Below are 14652 nucleotides of genomic sequence, written 5' to 3'. Positions count from 1 at the left end.
CTCGTCTCGTCTTGTCTCATGTAGATTTCTAGTCCTATTCCATTCAAATCTCTCTTCTCATCTCATCACTGGTACATCTCTTGTCTCATCTAATTTCATCTTGTCCCGTGCCGATCTTCCTCATTTTATGTCGATCTCTAGTCTCAGACCTTGGCTGGTCTCCTGTATCATCTTGTCTCATCTTGACCAGATCCCTCATCAGATATTGTCTCATCTCATCTCTTCTTGTCTCCTCCTGTCTCATCTTGTCTCATCTCAAGCTGATCTCTCATTTCATCTCATCTAGTCTCATCTCATTTCATCTCATCTCGTCTCATCTCATCTTGACAAATGCAGATTTATGGTCCAATCCCTTTGCAAATCTCTTATCTAATCTCATCTACGGTACATCTCTTGTCTCATCTAATTTTGTTTTCTCATTTCATGCAGATCTCTTGTTTCATCCTGCTCGTCGCTGGTCTCCTGTATCATCTTGTCTCATCTCAAGCTGATCTCTCATCCTATCTTGTGTCATCTCTCCTCATCTAGTCTCATCTCATCTCAAGCTGATCTCTTATCTCATCCTGTCTCATCTCATCTGGAGCTGATGTCTTGTTTCAATCCTTTCTCATCTCATCTTTTCTCATCCCTTCTCTTCTTACCGCAGTCTTCTCTCATCTCATCCTTACTCTTCTCATCTAGAGCTTAAATCTTGTCTTATCTTCTCTTATCTCATCTTGTCTCATCTCTTCCACCCAATCCAAATCTTGTCTAATCTTATTTTGTCTCGTCTCATGTAGAGCTGATCTCTTGTCTCATCTTCTCTCATGTTTCTCATATCATCTTTACTCATCCTGTCGCATCTCATCTCATCTCATCTCATCTAATTGTATCCCATTTCATCTTATCTTAACTTGTCTCATCCCAATCTTGTCTCATCTGGTATTGTCTGATCTGTAGACGATTTCTCATCTCATCTCATCTCATCTCATCTCATCTCATCTCATCTCATCTCATCTCATCTCATCTCATCTCATCTCATCTCATCTCATCTCATCTCATCTCATCTCATCTCATCTCATCTCATCTCATCTCATCTCATCTCATCTCATCTCATCTCATCTCATCTCATCTCGTCTTGTCTCAGCACATCCTGTCTTGTCTGAAGTGTATCTTCTGCTACTTTTTGGACGGACTGTTTCAAGCTGCTTCTTCATTTCTTTGTTTGTTTTTTGTTTTTGTTTTTATAAACATCATTTTTGCTCCTTTAAAAACATGAACTTCAAACTCTGACTTGTGTTTTCTTGAAGTTAAAACATTGAGCTGAACTTTTTTATCTCAGGTGCTCAGGTCGTGCTCTCAGGACCTGTATTTCTCCCCCCCGGGTGATTTTTAATCATCTGTTTTTCCACATTTTGGCTCGGCAGCTCCTGTTGTTTCTGAACCTCCTTTCTCTCCTCGGCTGAAACAAACAGCGCGAAGTGTCACCCAGCGCCTCCCTCCTCCTGCTCTCTAACTCAGGCTCTTTTATAATCAGAGTTGTTTTTTCCCGCTGTCGTCCATCATGTCGTTTCTCCAGTCGTTTGGATGTTGTTATCTAATTCGCTTCCACCTTATCGGGACTTTCTTTATTTTTGTTTTGCTTCGGCGTCGGTGGTTATTACAGCTCTCCTCTTTTCTTCATCATTTATCTCCGCTGCACAAATTGTGTTTCTGCTCTGTTCTTCTGTTGTGGCTGCGTTTTATCACCGTGTTTAATTACCTTATACTCCGTGCATCTTTTATGGCCACAAAACAACATTAACTAAGGTAAACAGAGACACGTCCCTGCAGGCAGAGACGATTCCTGCTAATACATTTAGAGAGCAGCATTTCTTTAACAGAGAAAAACTCAGCACAAGTATTTGTCAATGTGGAGATGTAAGTGTTTCTGTGAAAAGAGCGCAGTCACCTCCTTCCCGCCCACGCCATCCCGACATCAAACTTAGAGGAATATATTCCACCTTCAGGTGTTTTATTGGCACAGTGTTTTATATCCCCAGTCGGCTCCTCGGAGAAGAAATACTCCTGTTTTTCTTCTTCTCAGTGCACCTGATTTCCTTCAACCTTCATCATCAGCGTCACTTAGCAGGCTCTTACATTTCCCAGAATGCCTCAGGAGAAACCCAGGAGAGCAAACAGGAACAATGGGCTGCAGGGCGCAGCGTGTGGGTGGACAGCGTGATGAGGAGCTGGAAGAGAAGTGAGAGGAGTTCTTTCAAGCTGAGAAAATGAAGAGTCGTGTCGATCAGTCAGAAACGATTGTTTCATCTGTCGAGGCGCCAAAAACAGAGCGGCTCTTCTTCTCTGGTGGATTCCACTGCGAGCGCCGAGGAGATGTCAAAGGATCCCAGCGTTACTGTGAAGGAGTGCAAACTTTTAGTCACTTCCAAACATCATCATCATCATCTCTCCTCTCATCATTTACAAAAACTTTATTTAATTTATTCACTAACAGATAATTAGTGAAGAGGAACTGAATCATGATTGCATAAGACTGTGAGGGAGGACTGCAGAAAACCACCAGGAGCTGGAGGAGAGGGAGCTAAATGTTTACATCAGTAGGTCATAAAACAATATTTAATGTTTCCAAACTGAGTTCTCTGTTGGTTGTATCCAGACACAAAGAAACTTCTACAAATCTGCTGATAAGAAATTATCATATTCACCTCAGAGCATGTTATCGAGCAGCAAAGAGAAAAAACAGAAACCCAAGAAAAAACAGAGATACCATAAACTGTGACATGGTGCAGCATTAATAATGATGGAAAGCGTTGCTTGAAGGAAGTTGATGTCATGTTTTTTTTTTTGTTGTTGTTGTTGGCGGGGCCTTTTTTTAAATTAATTTTCACTAAATTTGCAAAAAAAATAGTTTTTTTTTTTTTTTTTTTTTCAATTTTGAAGTGATGAACAAAAATCCAATTAATTTTAATATATATATTATTTTTTGTATATATATAGAAAATTAAAAAATGAGTAAATCAACAAAATCCAGAAAATAATCATGAAATTTAATTATTATTTTTTCAATTTTCACCATTAACAAAAGTTCCAAAAAATTGCGAAAAAAAATGAAATAAAATGTATTTTAAATCTAGAAAAAAAAATCCTCCCCTTAAACTTATTTTTTTATATTTCAAAAAATTTTCAAATTGTTAAAAAACATGCAAAGTTTATAAATTTGCAAAACATGTTAATTTTTTTTCAGTTATGAAGTAATGAACAAAAATCAAATTAATTTCAATAAAATAAGTTTAGAATTTTTTTTGTTTTGTTTTTAATGAAGCAAAATGACAAAAAAGTAAATCAACAAAATCCAGAAAAAAATCATGAATTATAATTATTATTATTTTTTTATTTTCACCATTAACAGAAGTTAAAAAAAAAAATATATATATATATATATATATATATATATATATATATATATATATATATATATATATATATATATATATATATATATATATATAAATAAATGTTAAGTCTGCAAAAAATAAAAAATAAAAAATAAAAATATAAATTAATGTTAAGTCTGCAAAAAAAAAAAAAAATAAAATAAAATAATAGAAAAATTAAGGTTTCAAAAAAGATAATATATAAAAATTTGGAAAAAAAACATTTTTTTCAAAATACTTAAAAATCCAAGAAACTATAACATATAAATCTTTAAACTTCAATAAGTTCCAAATTGTAAAAAAAAAAAAAAAATGCAAAGTTTAGAAATTTGCAAATATTTTAAAACTGTATGGAATATTGCAAATTGCAAATTGTGATGCATATTTTATCAATAAAATGGTAATACATTTTTTTATTTATTGCCAATTTCTTCAGTCATCAATATCCTTCCTAAGAAAAATAAAAACTCTTTATTTTTATAATATATTTTAAAGGAGCCACTGCAAAAGAGTCAAAGAGCCACATGAGGCTCCAGAGCCACAGGTTGAACACCCATGGTTTAAGGCCTTTAAACTGATGTGTTACAGCTTCTACCTGAAAGGGAAGGCATGAAACTATTTGACCAGGGCGGGGGACTGTTGGACATTTTGCAGACTTGAAGTGATCTGTGCTGCAGGGTCAGGTTGGGCTGTTCGTCCAGGGCTTGTTGAAAAGAGCAGTTTGGAGTTTAGTCTGTATATAGGTCAGCAAAACACACCTGTGTCCTCAAACCCACAGGTGTGTTTCCAGTGTGACCTGAAAAGTGTCCACTGCAGCTCGACTCGCCGCTCCTTTCCAGCTCTAAACAGCCGTGACCCTCAGGGGACGCCACGCCTGTAGAGCTGCTTCAGAAGTGTTCAAATCTAATCCAGTGGCGTGATTGAATCCATCTTGAACACATAATTCACCGTACGGCTCGATGTTCGGCTCGAGTCAGAGGACAGGAGGCTCCAGCTGTGTGAGATACAAACTGTCTGAGCGATTAAAGAGAAGCTGGCTGATGCTGGAGACGTTTCTGGACAGAGCATCGTCTCATCTTGGTCAGATTTCTGAGAGTATCAGAGGAGACACGGAGAGTCAGAAACACTGGAAGTCATAAATACTTCATTCAGTTTGAGACATCAACATTTTGTGTATCTCGCTCGTTAAAGTTGCAGCTCCTGATTTTTTTGGCTTCACACTTGGCGTGTGTCTCGCCGTGGAACCGGAAGAAAGTGAAACAGCTTTGGCGGCGCTGGATGAGGGGTAATGAAGGCGAGAGAAATGAGGGGAATGATGGCGCAGCGACAGGAGGGACAGAAGACAGAGGGAAGCTTCTGGAATACTAATGAATTAATGATGCAACATGTTGACATTCCTGTCTCTGTTCCCTCTTCTCCTTCCCTTTCCTCCCGTCTTTCTGCAGGTAGGAGGGTGCCCTTGTTAGCTTGTCACACGCTGTAACCCTGGAGGCCGAGATGATGTGCCTGGAATATAAATCCTCTGCAAAAAGGACTGACTCTACCTGAGGACTCCCTGCTCCCCCCAGACGCTCAGGTAGGTCCTCTAATGGAATTTTTAATGCTCCTCTTCCTGATGCGGGCTCATTATGTGAGCCGAATAATTACAGCAGGTCCAGCGGAGCAGGAAACACCCTGATGAATGATAAATGTTTGATTGGAGGCTGCTGGAGTTGGCGTTTGGAGGCCTGGGAGCTAACATGCCCCTGATGTTCCTCCTTAAAAAAGCTTCTGGGTGGAGAAACGTTGTGACTGATGGCACGTTTTGGTCGTGTTGACATAAAAAAGTTCAGTTTGTGTCTGAAACATGGATATTATTATTAGTCTACATCAACTTTTGCTCTTGTGAAAGTCAGTAAAACATCAAAAGTCATGTTTTATAGTCAAACAGGTTAGCACTTAGCATACTTGGAATAACCAGTCATGTAAACAGCAATAACCCTTTTAAAAAAACAAAATATAATCATCTTCTGCTCTTTGTCCAATGTGAATATTTGGTCATGTATACGCCCCATCCAAAGGAACATTAATCTGTGTTCTTTAAACATTATGTTCACAAGGAATCTTGGTCTTTTTTGAGTACAGGAAGTCCACCATGCTGCTGTTTGTTGTTGTTGTTGTTGCTATGGATACAGAAAGGCTCATGTAAACAGGTTATTCTGAACGTTCCCATAACCTGAATATTGACTGCATGTGAACGGAGCCAGTGTTTTCTAAAAAACTTCAGCCAAAGTGAAGATTTTGGAAAACTCTTGTTTCATGGTTTCGTGTAGACGAAACAGAGTTTTCAAACGTCACAGCTGAATGACGGTGGCTCATCCTGATTGGCTGGCACAGATTTTAAGCTGCATTAACCAGGGGATTTGCCCACTGCCTGTGGACAAAAGTATTTTAAAATTGAATGATGGGAGGATATTTGTTGATATTTGATTTTGAAGATACCAGGCTACATGTGTACGAGGCCTCAGTTTGATGCATTGGAGCTGATTTGTAAAGTAGCTTCTGTCTCTGGTGGTCTGCAGAAAAACTGGAGCCTTTGACTTTGCAGAAACAGAAAACTGGGTTGATTTGTGTCGGCATACCTTGTGCATTTTATAACTCTTGAAAAACCTTTAAATATAAACTGCTTTATGACTCTGCAAACAAATCTTACTTGGAAGTCGGCATCTCAAGCAGAGGGACGTGTGTACTCCAAGCTTTGCCTAACCCCAACCCTAACCTGAGTGAATCCAAGGTTGATTTTACGGCCTGAGTTACACTCTTGTTTCTATTTTGATTTTTTTTAAACATTATAAAATTTTATAAAATTTTATTAAATTATTAAATATTATTACATATTAAATATCAAAATATTTATTTATTTATATATTTGTTTGTTTGTTTATTGTGCAAAAAGACTCCTATATAAATGTGTAAAAAGTAATATTTTTTTCTACTTTTCTATACTTCTTATATTTTTTATATTTCTTCAAATTTTTAATTTTATATTCTATTATCATTATTCTATTTTTATTGTTATTGCATTACTGCACTTTTTTTGTGAGTTGCTGAGGCAAAAAAAATTCCCCCAAGGGGTATCAATAAAGAATATTCTATTCTATTCTATTCTATTCTATTCTATTCTAAAACACGACAGTGACATTGACGGACAAAAAATTGTAAACAAAGAGTTGATTGCACAGATAGGTAAGATAATAAAATTTAGAAATTAATTAATTAATAATAATAATACTACTACTAATAATAATAATACTAATAATAATAATAATAATAATAATAATAATAATAATAATAATAATAATAATAATAATAATAATAATTTTATTATTATTATTATTATTATTATTATTATTATTATTATTATTATTATTATTATTATTATTATTATTATTAAAATATAAAAAAATGGTTTTATATTTATTGAATAAAAATAAAAGGATAATAAGAATGATAATAATTATAATAAAAAATGAGATTAATAATTATAATATTAATGAAAATAATTAGGAACATAGTGATAATGATGATAATAACTTTGGGGCAGGGGAAAAGAAGGATGCAAGATCCAGAATGATATCTGTATGTGTTGACACGGATACACATATCCTTTTGAATTTCATTTATTTATTTATTTATTTTTTGAGTTCAGCATGATGCTGCAACACAGTCCCCACTGATCTGTTGACAACGATTTTGGCCAAAACCTGCCAACCAGCCAACCCCAGAATACCCCAGAGCGCCTGCAGCACAAGCCCCTGTCTTTAGTGTGTTACACTCCTGTGATCGACTGTTGAAAATCACAAACTGTGATTTGAAACTGTGAGGCCTCACAAAGCACTCACCATTACAGAGCCGTCTTTATGTCATGTCTCACCTGTCTGGGATCCTTTTAGGGCCTGACAATTTGTTCTTTCACCCACACTTTATATCACCTTAAAGCTCCCAGATTTCACTCTAACCTGTGGCGCGCTGAGCTGTCAGGCTCTGCACACTTTAAGGACGTTTAGACGCAGCGAGCTGCCTGAGGTTGTTTTAACGAGCCTCGCTAACTCTGCACCGGTCGTACGCGTGGTGTGGCATCTTCTGACAGTCTCTGCTGCAGTTAGAGATTTTTACACCACGATACATTTGTGCATCATCAATATTCATGTACCTGACACACCTGGTGTTTAGTTTCAGTGCGTGAAATGATTCTGTGTTCTTGAGCACGTCTCTCTGTGGGTGTTTACCTCAGCCGCCATGTTTGTGGTGTGTGTCACTGTTAATCCAGGCTCCTGAGGCCCACGAAGAGTCATCGTGTGAGTGTTTGTGTGTTTTTCCTGTAAGTGACGAAAGGGACAGACTTTCTGCTGAGTCATGCACAGCTGACAGCGCTGCCCTTTATTCCTGCTGCGTGTTTCTCTGTGTTTCTCTGTGTTTCTGCGCCTGAGCTGCTGCAGATTTGAAGCTGCCAAAGACAGATTTCTGAGTGATGAATTCACCAATGATTGCAGGACGCATGTCGCTGTCCCAAACTCGATCTCCTCTGTCTTTCATTTAAAAAACTCTTCAGCATCCACTCTCCCAAATTTCAACGTCTCTGTAAGCTCCGGCGCTGAGTCGTTTAGCAAACTTATCCAGAGTGACTCACAATGGCGGCAGGAGCGTAAGCTGCAATAAGCCGCAGTTCCTGCATCACCCACAGAGCGAGTGTCCAGGAAGAAGAGCGGTAAGAGGATTGCGAGGGTCAGAGCCACAGTGCACAGACAAAAGTTGGGATAAATATTCCTGGGTCTGTAAAAAAGGAGATTTCATTTTGCATAACAGCAGCAAGCTGAGGCATGAAATGAGAGCTGAAAGAAAGGATTAACGGAGAGAAATATAAAGTTCTTAGTGAGTTTTTTTAAAGCAGCTCAGGTGGTAAAACTCTTACGCTGCACGCTCACTTTTAAAAACCAGTTAAACCTTTGCACGGCCCTCTGCAGGAGAGGCACGTCCCAAGGTCGCTGCTCTGTACGTCTTCATCAAATCTGGCCTAAAGATGAAGAATCTCACTCTGAAGTCATGCAAAGGCAAACTGAAGAGCCACTCTGACGAGAGCGTAAAGGTGCTTTTTGACCAGAAGGACCAGGATCTACGTAGTTCCTGTGGTCTGCTGTTTATCTGCATGTCCATCATGAGACAAAGACCCAGATAGATCATTCAAATCAGGACTGTAATGTAGAAAAAAGACAACAAACGTTATTGCGATATACCACCAGGCTAGGAATAAGATGGCAGAGAAGAAGAGGCCAGAGAAGACAATGGAGAGGAAGACGGCAAAGAAAATAGGAGAGATAATATCAGAGAAGAAGATGGCAGAGAAGAAGAGGCCAGAGAAAGCGAAAGAGACAGATACAACAGAGAATAAGACGGCAGAGGAAATGTAAGAAAAGAGGCCAGAGAACAGAACAAGAAAAAAAAGAAGGCAGCAGAGAAGACAAAAGAGAAGGAGAAATTCCAAACAAGACTGAGGAGAAATTGTCAGAGAAGAGGGAAGGGAAGAAGAGGCCAGAGAAGACAAGAGAGAAGGAGACGGCAGAGAAGAGGGTAGAGAATATGATAGCAAATAAAATATGGAAGAAAAAAAATGTCAGAATAGAGGCCAGAGAAGACAACACGGAACAAGAAAGCACAAAAGAAGGAAACAGAGAAGGAGACAAAGGTAATTTTTTTAGGAAAGATAGAAAAAGAAGAAGACTGCAGAGAAGAGGCCAGAAAATAAGAGGCCAGAGAAAACATTAGAGAATGAGACAACAGAGAGTAAGGTGGCAGAGAGAAGGGCGGAGAATATGATAGCAAAGAAAATATGGCAGAGAAAATGTCAGAAAAAAGGGCAGAGAAGAGGCCAGAGAAGAAACATCAGCGAAGACAACACAGAAAACACAGAACAAGAAAGCAAGAAAGAAGGAAACAGAGAAGGAGACAAATTGTTAGAGAAGATGAAAAAGAAGAAGGGTGCAAAGAAGAGGCCAGAGAATGAGTGGTCAGAGAAAACATTAAAGACAGATACAGCAGAGAAGAAGGAGAGCAGTGGCGAATAAGATAGCAGAGAGTAAGACAACAGAGAAGAAGATGACAGAGAAAATGTCAGAAAAGAGGGCAGAGAAGAGGCCAGAGAAGAAACTGCAGAGAAGACAACACAGAACAAGAAAGCAAAAAAGAATGCAATAGAGAAGACAGCAGAGAAGGAGACATAGAGAAATTATCAAATAGAAAAAAAGAGAAATTGTTAGAGAAGAGGGAAGAGAAGAAATGGCATAGAAAACAGCGGAGAAGAAGAGGCCAGAGAAGACAGAGGAGAAAGAGACAACAGAGAAGAAGGCAGCAGAGAGCAGGGGTGAAGAATAAGATAGCCAAGAAGAATAAAGCAAAGAAGAAGTCAGCAGCGAAAACTTCAAGAAAGAGGGCAGAGAAAACAAAAGAGGAAGAGGCCAGAGAAGACAGAAGAGAAGAAGACAACAGAGAACAGGGTGGTGGAGAAGAGAGCTGGGAATAAGACAGCAAAGAATAATATGGCTGAGAAAACATTAGAAAAGAGGACAGTGAAGAGGCCAGAGAAGAAACTGCAGAGAAGACAACAGAGCACAAGAAAGCAACAAAGATGGCAGCAGATTAGACAGAGAAAAAGACAGAGAGAAATTGTCAGAGAAGAGGCCAGAGATTGACTTGTATTTTAGCTTTAAAAAAGAGCCCAACTAAATTTAAGCAAATAATCAGACATTTCCCCCTGGAAAAACTCTTTTCCCTCTTCAGCTTCTCCAAAGTGTAAATTAAAGATCTGACTCTGCAATCAAGACAAACGGACTCCTCCATCAGGCTGTTTCTCCATCAGCTTCCATTCAAATTATGTCTCATATTCTCTACACCCAGCACGCTCTCTGTTGGACTCACTCTCTGAGCCTGGACTCTGACGAGGTGAGCGTAGAACCAGAGCACTCAGATTGCACACATCACCCGAGCTCAGCAGCAGCCATTCATGGCGTTAATCAGCTGAGGAGAGGAGAGCAGCTGAACGTCCTGGTTGGCCGTGGAGCTGCAGAGCAGTGAGACGTAATCAAGCAGAGAGGCTCTAATGAAAGATGCTAACGAGTCCCATTATGAGGAGTGTAAGACGTGGAGTTTGTGGAGGCGGAGCGGGCTCTAAAAATACCTCTGCTGCATCCTCCAGCTCTGGGAGGAAGTGTGACGCTTCGTTTTTAGAGATCTCTTAATAATGAGGAAGGATTAAATCTGATATCAGAGGGTTTGATCCCAGAGGAGGTGGGGCTCCTCCTTCTCCTCCTGCTCCTCCTCCTGATGCGTTTGGGATGAAGGAGCACAGAGGAGGACGCTGATCACGATTGCTCATCAGATCCTCCTCGCAGATTTCTGCACGACTCTTTCTCTTTGTCTCAGTCTGTCCGCCTCTTTCTCCTCTCCACCCTGTGCAAACACACCGACACATGGCCCTCCCTTTAAAATATGCAGACACACACGCACACACACATGTACACACTCACCCTGAAAGTGGTCACACTCTCTCAGCCAATCAGTGACGAGTGAGTCTCTGTGTGTGAAGACTTTGATATGACAGATCCTTTTCAATTTTCTCCATCATTTGTCTCGGTTTATCCACACAGAGCTCCTACTGTAGTCCTCAGTGTGGGACTGATCCTAATGAGTCACGCTGCAGACCTCTGGATTAAACCTACAGCTCGTCATGTTTCACACTAACTCTGATCCCAACGCTACGGCGTGGAATTCAGGGCTGGGCTGTATCATACTGTCTACAGTAATACAGGAATAATTGTTCATTAATCACATACAGCACCTGCAGTTGACCTCCTGTCCAGTAGGTAGCGAGTGTGTATAACTAAGTAGGTATTATGTTGTCATGTTGTCGTCACTGGTTGTTGCTGACAGCAGACTTAAGATATTTTGATTGTTGGTGTGTTGGGGCACATCAGTGACTGCTACAACTCTGAGGCAATGCCGTCCTCCAATTGGTCGAATGTGCACCACATCAACCAATCACAAAATCATATGATTGCATGGAGAGAGGGGAAGTTTTGTGAGCTGTTGGGGGTGATTTTTAATCGATTTGTATATTTTTGAGGTGTTTGGATTACATTTTTTGGTGTGCAGGTACAGTTTTTTTGTTTAGTTTAGTTTTTTTTGTTTATCTTATTATTGTTATTTTTTTTGCTTATGTGTGTCAGAGAAATGAGGCATTTTAATGACTCTGTGAAACAATCTTGTTGGCACCTGATGGTTGTAAATAGTTGTTCGAAAAGGCCTGTGTTGTTGCAAATAGAAGTGTTGAACAGTGTTGTTTGGTAAATTTTTACACAAGATTTTAAAATTAAAAAATCTATATTTGCTTTCTAATTTATAAAAACGATTCGTTATGTTTAAATGAATTCCAAAGTTTAAACAAAAAAATAAAAAAAATAAAATAAAATAAAAATAAAAATAAAAAAGAAAAGTCCGATTCCTTTATTAACATATATTATATATTCTTTTATTTTTTTATTGCAATTTATTTTTATTTTATTTTTTATTTCAATTTTAGTGTGTGTGTGTTTCTGTTTTTTTTTTGTTTGTTTATTTTTTTCCTACCTGAAAATTCCCAAGTGCAATTATTGACTGTTGTTCATCTTGAACAAAAAATAAATAAAATAACATAAAATAAATAAAACATAATAAAACATAATAAAACATAATAATAATAATAATAATAATAATAATAATAAATAAATAAATAAATAAATAAATAAATAAATAAATAAAGGTAATAAGAAAAAAACAGAACTTTTTTGATCCTAATAAATCTGAAGTTTTCTTTCATTTAATAATAACCAGCCTTTACAGAAGAGAAACTCTTCTTCTCTGCTTCTGTATTATCAGATTATTAACTTGTTTTGTCCTTGTGAGAAACTTTAAGTTGCACAATCAGCTGATTCCCTGCAGATGACTGAACAACTCTCTGTTGATCCTGGGTTTCTTCAGAGCACATAAGGACAGAAATAGTTTTCATTTATGCTGGCAGATCCGTCCCTGGAGAGTCTGCAGCAGCGTGAGAGGATTCAGTCTTCAGATCCAATGCAAAACAAGGGCAGAAATTTAGACCCCTGCATAAACGACAAATCAGCTATCGCTCTTTGACGCTCCTTCTCTTCATCTCCTGAGAGTGTATGCTGAAGCACGTGGTAAAACACTGCCCTCTCTCCTCATATTTAACATTTAAATTCACAGCTAGAACATAAATACATCCGGATGAGGAGTCTGAATATGTCATTCCTGCTCCGTGGACAAACCTGGAGTCCTCCAGGCTGCTCTTCCTCTCCGAGGAGCAAATCAGAGCCCACAAACTGTAAAAGTGTCTCTTTACCGTGATTCACGTTCCTGCTTCAGAGCACAGTCAGAGCCATTCATCATGTGCACGATGGACATTTCATCTCCATCTGTAGCCGCTGTGGATTTTAATGTAAACACAGGAAATGGGAGACCTTTGACTCTCTCTGCGAATCAGGCTCTCAGGCTGCATTTCTCTCTGTCTGACCTTTAACTCGGCACACTTTCACAGTTACTCTGCTCTGAGCTCCTCATTGGAGGTTTTTAGGATCCAACTGCAGGCTATTAGACAAGCATCTTCATAAAACAGGGGTCTGCAAATTTTACTTTCATAGGAGCCATTTTCCCACAGCTCACCTGGATTAAAGTCATTCAGGAGCCACAAAAAAACTACTTTATCTTCACAATAAAGGCTAAAAGGTGTAAAAAGTGAAATTTTATACATAGCTAAAATCTGAGGACTAATTATCCAGAGCCAGAGGTTTCTTTTTTCTTTCTTTCTTTTTTTTATTTTTATTTTTATTTTGAAATTTAACAGAAGGCCAAATTTCAAAATATATTAAAAATAAAAACAATTATACTTATAATAATAATAATAATAATAATAATAATAATAATAATAATAATAATAATAATAATAATAATAATAATAAATAATAATAATAATAATAATAATAATAATAATAATAATAATAATAATAATAATCAAAACATTATTATTAAAAAATAATTAATATTTTTTTTAAAAAAATGTATTAAAAAATACACATTTCAGATTTGCAAATTTTTAAGATATTTTTTTTTTAATTTGCAAAAATTTGCAAAAGTTAACATAAAATCTGATTTTTTTTTATATGCAACATGTTTTGATTTTTGAAAATTTTGAAAAAATTTAATAATTTGCCAAATATTTTTCATGCTTTATTGAGAGATAAAGTTAAAACATAAATTGTTTTAGTGTCAGTGTCTTTAGTCATCAATTCACTCTTTAAGAAAAAAAAAAATATATAAAATATATATATATATAAACAAATATATATAAATATATATATATATATATATATATATATATATATATATATATATATATATATATATATATATATATATATATATATATATATATATTATATTTGTTTAAAGCTAGGAGGAGCCACTGGGCCACATGAGACCCCAGAGCCACAGGTTGAAGACCCTTGTTCATAAACCCCATTTTTTTTTTTGTTGTATACTATATAGCATTGCATCTTTAAAGTTGTTGCAAAAAGAAAACATTTCACTGTTGTGAATCCTTGTGGTTCGTTCCTGAATGCATTTGTGGACAGAGTTAAAGGTGCATTCTGCAAATTATTTAATATTTAGTTTGATGTTTTGATTTGTTGAGGATGTTTTGGACTCCTGACTCTGCAGCGTTAGGTTGAAATCTTCCCCCATCTCCATGCTCAGGCTCTGCTCTGCTTCACTGCTTTCATATTTTATGTTTCCTTTCTTCCTCATTTTGTCGAACTGCTGATTATCATCACACACTCTGTCCTCATTCTCCATATTTTTCTTTCTTTCTTTCTTTCTTTCTTTCTTTCTTTCTTTCTTTCTTTCTTTCTTTCTTTCTTTCTTTCTTTCTTTCTTTCTTTCTTTCTTCACCCACTTCAGATCTCTCCTCTTTAACTTTCACTCACGGCGTCCTCTCCCCCTCTTTATTAGAGAATAACATTAATATCAGCAGAGTGTTTAATCATCAAAGAGTCTGTGATGAATATTAATTAGGGGGAAATTACTGCTCGGAGAGATAGGAGAGTCACACACACTCACACACACACATTTTTAAATACAACCAGTGTCATAG

At 37.2% G+C, this 14652-nt stretch overlaps 1 protein-coding gene across 3 annotated transcripts in view; it reads left to right on the top strand.

Annotated features, from left to right (window-relative positions):
• The window catches only part of LOC141798088 (leucine-rich repeat and fibronectin type III domain-containing protein 1-like protein), a 491366-nt gene that overhangs the window by 168810 nt on the left and 307904 nt on the right, over positions 1 to 14652 (top strand). For 2 of the 3 annotated variants that reach the window (XM_074679875.1, XM_074679872.1), the window contains exon 3: positions 4862 to 4992. The exons of the other annotated variant lie outside the window; for it this stretch is intronic. The gene's annotated coding sequence lies outside the window, so the exon portion shown is untranslated. The remainder of the gene's footprint in view (positions 1 to 4861; positions 4993 to 14652) is intronic. 3 annotated transcript variants of the gene reach the window in all.

This window comes from Halichoeres trimaculatus, unplaced genomic scaffold, assembly GCF_033239565.1.
Source record: "Halichoeres trimaculatus isolate MK-OKI-2021-1 unplaced genomic scaffold, fHalTri1.1 fHalTri1_scaffold_9, whole genome shotgun sequence".
Taxonomy (NCBI): Eukaryota; Metazoa; Chordata; class Actinopteri; order Labriformes; family Labridae; genus Halichoeres; species Halichoeres trimaculatus.
The sequence above is the reverse complement of the archived record's forward strand: the minus strand, read 5'-3'. Positions and strand labels throughout refer to the sequence as shown.